Source organism: Vanellus vanellus (assembly GCF_965231255.1).
Source record: "Vanellus vanellus genome assembly, chromosome: 1".
Classification (NCBI taxonomy): Eukaryota; Metazoa; Chordata; class Aves; order Charadriiformes; family Charadriidae; genus Vanellus; species Vanellus vanellus.
Genome location: NC_138905.1, coordinates 154,858,746 through 154,866,013, shown reverse-complemented (window position 1 = coordinate 154,866,013; position 7,268 = coordinate 154,858,746).

Below are 7,268 nucleotides of genomic sequence, written 5' to 3'. Positions count from 1 at the left end.
TCCTCTGTATATTCTTTAAATGTTCTCAGTTTCAGTCCTAGTTACAGAAATCATGGGAAAATTTACAATGGAAGGAACAGATTAAAGTCATCTGGTCCACTCCCATGCTCAAAGCAGATCTGGTATCAAAGTTAGAGCAGGTTGTGCAGGGTCTGGTCCAGTCAAGTTTTGAAAAATTTTAGAGGCAGAGATTTTGTTACCCTTTGGGCAACCTGTTCCTGTGCTTTAGCGTTCTCGTGGATAAAATTTCTCATGTCCAATCAGAATTTTCCTTGTTTCAACCTCTGACTGCTGCCTTGTCTTCTTTCGGTGGATACCTCTGGGAAATGGTTGGCCCTGTCTTCACTGTAATCCCCATTTAGGCAGTGGAAGACTTGATTTAGACCCCTCAGCTCTCCATGGCTGAACAAACCCAGACCCCTCAGCCTTTTATTGTACATCATGTGCTCTAGGCCCATAACTGTCCTGGTGGCCTTTCCAAGGCTCCGCCAATCTATAATGCTCCCCTGTTGTCTAAGGTACACTGAACTTCACCTGCTACTTATCTCTTAGGGTTTGAGCTGGTACTGGCTAGTTTCATATAGCGGGTGCTGTGAGCAAACCAGGTTGAAAAATTAGAAATACAGCTCTGCAGAGCAGCAAGGTAATGCTGCAGTCAGCAGTAAGTGCAGGCAGGAAGGACTGCAGGGCAGTATAAACCTGTATAAACCCTCAGGGGGCTTACTTCAATAAGCGATATTTGTTCCCTGACTACTTCTGTCCACTAGATTCCTGTTCTAATCCCTTGTCGTGCTGGTAGCCTGGCCCTGTGCTCCATCAGGGTGAAACATCCCTCTTCAAAGGGACAACCTCATGCCTAGGTGCTACCCAAATTCTATTTATGTATTTGTGCAAAGGGCATTCTTCTACTTCGATGAAGCCGGAGGACTGAAGTGAAACTCAGACTGGACTATATAAGGTGTTGAGGTGGCTGAGGGGAGGACCTCCCGTGGGCAATGGTGGCAGTAGCTGGGTTTTACTAGCTGGTGTGTATATACGTCCTTGTCAAGCCAGGTAGCACCTTGAAGAGCAGGCACAGAGCTGGTTTAACAGATAAGCGCCTAAGAGGGTGGTGAAAGTCCGTGCTTGTGTGCAACATGACTGTGTTTAGAAGTGTCATTATTCTGCAGAGTATGAGAGGCTTTGTCCTTGGGCTTTGCAATTGGAGTATGTCTTTTACAAATGAAACTGGTCCCTAGAGAGCCTTTCGTCCTGTGCCGTGGCGCCTACAGTGCCTGAGGCTCAAGGGCCTTATATTCATTCCTCATTCTGTAAGCGTCCCTGCCACACTGAGAGGACATGAGTGAAACATCTGCTTGCCTCTTGGCCTCCCACCGAAACCTATAACCAGCTGTAGGGCCTGCAAGAAAAGAAAGAATTAAAGCACGCTTTTTTATGTAGATTAATTGTTTGGGGGTAATTTCACATAGCAAAATTTGAACGGATTGTAAAATCCAGGCAAGAGGTACAGCACACAGCTGCTGTGTAAACTGGTAGTTTTTAAAATACCAGAACTCCTCGTGGTAAGCAAACACTGCTGGTTTAGGCAAGAGCTGACATTTACCAAGGATGGTGGAAGGAAAAGCTCTAATCTAACCCCTAGTGCTCAGGCTTCCTCAGGGTTCAAGGAAAAGCCAGTCCTGAGAAGGAAAGGGAAGAAAGGGAGGATGGTAAGTAAAGAGTGCAATCAGTTTGAGGCTTTGGAAAGGACCGATGTGAAGAATAGAAAAGGACATATTGCTAGAAATAGAAATAGACATTGCTCAGGCGTAGTCCAAGATGAGGTACCTGGGCAAGAGACTCTGTGCATTAGGCATTGGCCTTTGAAAAAATTAGGGTTCTTTGGACGAAAATAGACAAAGCCTGAGGAGAAACATTGCAACGGCCTTCACACGTGCAAAAGGCTGCTGCAGAGATGTAGGTACTAATCAGATCTTCACGTCTGCGGTGAAGATAAAAAGACAGCACATGTCAATTGCAGCAAGAAAGGATCAGGGACATCTCAGAGAAAACCTTCTAAAGCTGTGACTAGAAAAGCCTTCTAATAGATTTTGTCTCAGGGGCACTGAAGTCTCCAGTGTAAGTAATCTTTCAAAGCAGGAGAGGTAAGTCGCTGTCAGAAGTGCAGCATGATGGGTGCTGCCCTAGGGAAGGAAGGTGGACAAGTTGGCCTTTGTTATGGTATCCTACGGTATGGCAGGAAAACACACTTATGCAGGTGCAGTGTCCAACTAGAACCAATTTCCCAGGAGGATCCTTTGCTGGAGCCTTGGCCAACATGCCAAGAATAACAGAGATAAACTTGATCCCTTGTTGGCTCAGTGAGCTGGGCTGGGTTATCCTGGAGGTCTTGCCAGCCCCTGTTTTCTGTGCTTCCAGGTGAGCAACACAAGCAAAGGGTCGCTGTTACAGTCATGCAGTTGTGACCTGTGTAAGCGCAATAGTAACAAGCAAGGTTTTCCTTCCTCTTTACTGCTCCTTGACACAGGTGACTCACCTGGCAGGATTCTCTTCTGTAAGCACAGACCACAGACTGCAAGGTCCTGTCAACAGCTGTCCCCATGGAGTGGTGGGAACCAAAAAAAAAAAAACAAACCACCAACAAAAAACCCAACAACAACCAACAAAGCCCCATCCAGAGTAAGGTGGAAATTGATGATTTTGTGAAAGTATGGTCTGGTCTGGTGCTTGGGACAGAGACTGGATTCTGTGTGTCCCAGAGGTCCCATCCAACTTGCAGCATCTGTAGAGGTTACCTGCTTACCAGCTCCACCTGTGAGCATGACCGTCAGTTTCACCCTACTTAAAGCACTTCAAACCACAGTGGTTTGGAATAAAAGACACCAAAACCTTGTGCAATACCTTATAGGCCTAACCCAGAAACAAGCCCGAGTTTTCCCTCTTAGGTTTTGGGGTTTTTTTGCTGCTGTTGTTCTGATTAGCTCCATGCTTATACTTGCTTTCTAAGGCACTACCAGAGCTGGGAGACATCTCTGCAACATGCTTACTGAGCTCTGCAGATGTAGTGCCCTGAGCTACTTTTCATTTCTGAGCCACTTTCCTGCTTCTGTCCAGCCTGCAGGAGGCACAAAGCTCTGGCTTTGGTTGTTCTGCCTTCCTTGGAGCATGGGCAACAGCCAGATCACTTACTCTAGGTCCTTGCTGCCTAGCTAGTAAAGCTCTTTTAAGGAAGCTTCGTCCATATTTCCTGAAGATGTAGAGCCACCCACAGCAGACAGGGAAAAAGGGACTAACTGTAGACCATGGTCCTGCAGAGGAAATCACCAAGTGGCAGCTGGTATCTGGAGTTTTGGTAGCATAGAATCATTTAGGTTGGAAAAGACCTTCGAGATCATGGGAGTCCAACCGTTAACCCAGCACTGCCAAGTCCACCACTAAACCATGTCCCTAAATGCCACATCTACGTCTTTCAAATACCTCCAGGGACAGTGACTCAACCACTTCCCTGAGCAGCCTGTTCCAATGCTTGACAACCCTTTGGGTGAAGAAGGCATAACCAAGTTTAACCATGCAACCACACGTTATTCTGCTGAGGCAGAACCAGCTCCTGGTTTATGGACTCTCCTCTTCCTGAGGAGTCAGAAATACACAGGTGTCACAGCCTCAGTGGCAAACCCAGCTCCACGCTGCCCATGCAGGAGAGAGGGGCTTTGCCAACATGAGGCGCCTGCAGGCTGTCAAGGTGGCAGTACTGCAGCACAGTGGCTTTTTTTCTATTTTAACATTGCCCCATGCTGACAGTGAGCCCGGGCTTTGCTCTTAGAGGTTTTGTTTTCTCATGAGTTAACAACCTTTGCACCGTAGTGTTTCTCATTTAGCAGCTGCCACAGAGCCCTGCAGAGAAACTGGTGGGAGACACACCATGAGCAGGTCATCATGGGACAATGTGGCTTCTTCCCATTGTTCTCCTTTTCCTTCAGACGGTGCAGACAGGTACAGCCTTTGCTTGGCTTTGTGCTGCTTTGCCTAAACCACACAGGTAATTATTTGCCATTATTTGTGCTTTGTGGACCGGGGTGACATGAGGCAAAACCTGGTTGCTTTGCTTTCTCACCCACCTTGCTCCCATTTATCTGCTGCAGTGCAATAATATCCGAGGCTGAGTCACCAGGGGAATACCATTTTGGACTGAAACAATTGTGTCGGTGTAAAATACGGAGTTAATACGTCGATATGCAGGGCTTTCAAACTGACAGCACAAATGACTTGCTGTTCTTCATGTCCTCAAAAGATGTGATAATTAAATAATCCTTACTATCCATGCATAAGCTATTGGGTGACAAAATGAACCCCACAAGGTTTGACAATGCAGAGGAGAACGAGAACCCCGCACCGTCACCCACTAGGCATGTCTAAGCCTCAGCACAAACATCGCATCTCCACTTGAGGAAGCGTCCCACCTGTCTTTGATGTTGGAGCCTGAGCTGCTTCTCTGCAGAGTAAGTGTGTGAATCACGCTGCGGACATGATGCACGCTTGGTTGTTTACTTTTGCTGTAAAAGTCATTTGGTGATTACAGAGGACTGGTTGGACACAACTGCACAAACACCTGAGTCACCAACATTACAAGAGCAGGGAGTAAGAGGGAGATTTTGACACCCCAGAGATGAGGTGGGAAAGGTACTTAGTGGGACATACAGTACTCTGAGAGTCTTCAGGGTGTTTCAAGGAAAATTTTCTCATACAGACATGTATGAGAATTTTGAGTGCAAATGTAGCAATTTTGAGTGCACTCATCTACATTTGATTTTAATCAACAGACTAGAAGTGGCTGACAATACAAAACCAGAAGATTACTTTAATAAAAGTAGCTGTAAAATGACAGAGCTCATGAAGGAAGTAAAGAAAAAGGAGAAGAGAATAAAATGAATGTATCTTTTAAAAGAGAGAAAGATCTGGCTACTTCTAAAAAAACCCACAAAACCCCAAAGTGTTTAAGGCACGTGTCCAAACTATCCCAAGGTCAAGAACGGACAGGAGGATTCATTAAAATCATGAACTCCTTCATGACCTGACCTCCAGAAGGAAGTATAGAAAAATCTATATCTGTGTAAAAGAATTGCAAACATCCTGGCATAAAACCAGAAAAGCTAAAGAGTAAATACAATAAGGTAAACATGATGTGAAAATCAAGAGCTGAGCTAAGTATATGGATGTTGGAAGAGAGACCAGGAAAGGTGTTAGTCTGTTCCCAATGGAGAAGAAAACCTTTATGCCGTAAGGTACCAGGTTGTTTGCGTCCAACAATGAGAAGAGAAACTGCTGAGTTGCACTAGTTAGGAACAAATCACATCAGTCCCCTCCGAGGACAGAATAACAGGCTGGGTGGCTGCAAAAGGTGCAGTAATGTCAGGTTTAGGGAGGCTTCTAACATCATTTTATGTAACACTTTTATTGTAACGGAAAGAGAAACACTGCCCGGACTAAACTACTGTAAGATTGGTGCATATCTGATTGAGAAACTGTGCTAATTGGATGAAAGATTATATGGAGTGCAGGGCTCCACACAGGTGAGCCTGAGGACCTCGGATACTTGGTATTTTCCACAGTGACACGCAAGACAGAAGAGAGTGTTTACTCACTGAATTTATAGCTCGTTCCAGACTGGAAGGACTGCCATAAGTCAAGATGAGAGTTCAAGACAATCTTGTGAAACTGGAACAGTGGTTCAACATAAATAAAAGGCAATTCAGTAAAAACAAAAGCAAAATTTCACCCTCGGCCCCACACTACACAACCAAGGACACTTGTAAAACGTACTAACGCCAAGCGGTCTCCATTTTCCCGAGGCTGAGCAGCTAGGACAAGAAGCAGTGGGATCACACCACACTGAGGGACACTCAGGTTAGATATTAGGAAACAGTTTTTAGACATTATAAGGCTATCTAAAGAGCAGGTGAGGCTGCGTGGGTGAGCTGTGGAACCTCATCACGAATCCGTAGGAACAGGTTAAACAGCATCTGTTTGGGCTGGTTCACGTCTCCTTGCTCTCACGCTGTTAGTGGCAGGCAGAGCTCTCCCATTCTGCCTGGTGTCTTGCAGTGCCAGGGACCGACCTAAGGTGAGTAGTACCAGCCACATACAGATGGAAAAGGAACGTTGCAAGGGTCCACCGGAAGTCCAGTACTTCATCTATTACCGGTTCTTTAGCTGTTGCTAGTTTTAGCCTCTTACCCCCGCCCGTGTTCCTCTTTGCCTTAGTACGATGGCTGTTCCGGTGAGTAGAGATTATCCCTTCCTTTGACCTGTTAGTTATAGCTGGGAAACACGGCATAGGATGTAAAATAATAGTGGTCTGCCTAATGTTGACAGCTTACTATTTTTTAAATAATGATAGTTGCAACTGTTGTTATTACTAAGGCCTTTGGCAGGAACTGCACAGAATTTCCCAAAATGGTGGGGGATTGACTAATGCTGGCAGGCGAGGTTTTATGAGCTGCTTGTGTTTTTATGAAATCGCCACGAATCTGTAACCTGCCTATAAATTTGTCTCCTTTCCAGTCATACCAAATGCATGCGAGGTCAACAACGGGAACTGCGAAGAGTGCTGCAAAGCTGAAGATGACCGAGGCGTATGTTCCTGTGCTGCTGGCTATAACCTGGGCAATGGCAACAAAACCTGTGTTCCTGTAGGTATGAAGCCACACTTAAAGTTCCTTCTCTGGGACACACATCACATCTTGACCAAATTTGGGAAGTGCTGGGGTGTTGCGGTCCTGCTGTAGCATAAGGAATAATGTTAACTGTTCCTGCCTTTCACATCGCTTGCTTGAGGTGTTGCCAACAAAGTTAATAAGATCTTAGCCAAAGGTCAAAATTTAAGTAACACCAAGTTGTGCAACTGTGAGTGATGTGCAGTGGCAAAAATAACGCATGGAAGTATTCTGTGTAAGTGGGTGCGTTCTCAGAGCAGACTGCAAAATCTATGTCCCAGCAGGTACAAAGCCATATGAAAAACTGGTGGTGGCGATGGGGCTGTGATTTCTCTTCTCTCATGGACTGAAACAGGCCTCACACGCTTCAGGAGCTTTTGTGAGAAAGGAACGGGTTAGATTTCTCACTGGTGAGAATTGGTGTCTGTTCTCAAGGCCTCCAGTTTGTGCTGGACACCTACAGATCCAAATGAGTAGGAGCCCAAGAAACTTCTCCCTTTACAATATACAGTTCACAAGGACTCTGTAATTTCAGTGGTAATGACGTAATGTGAT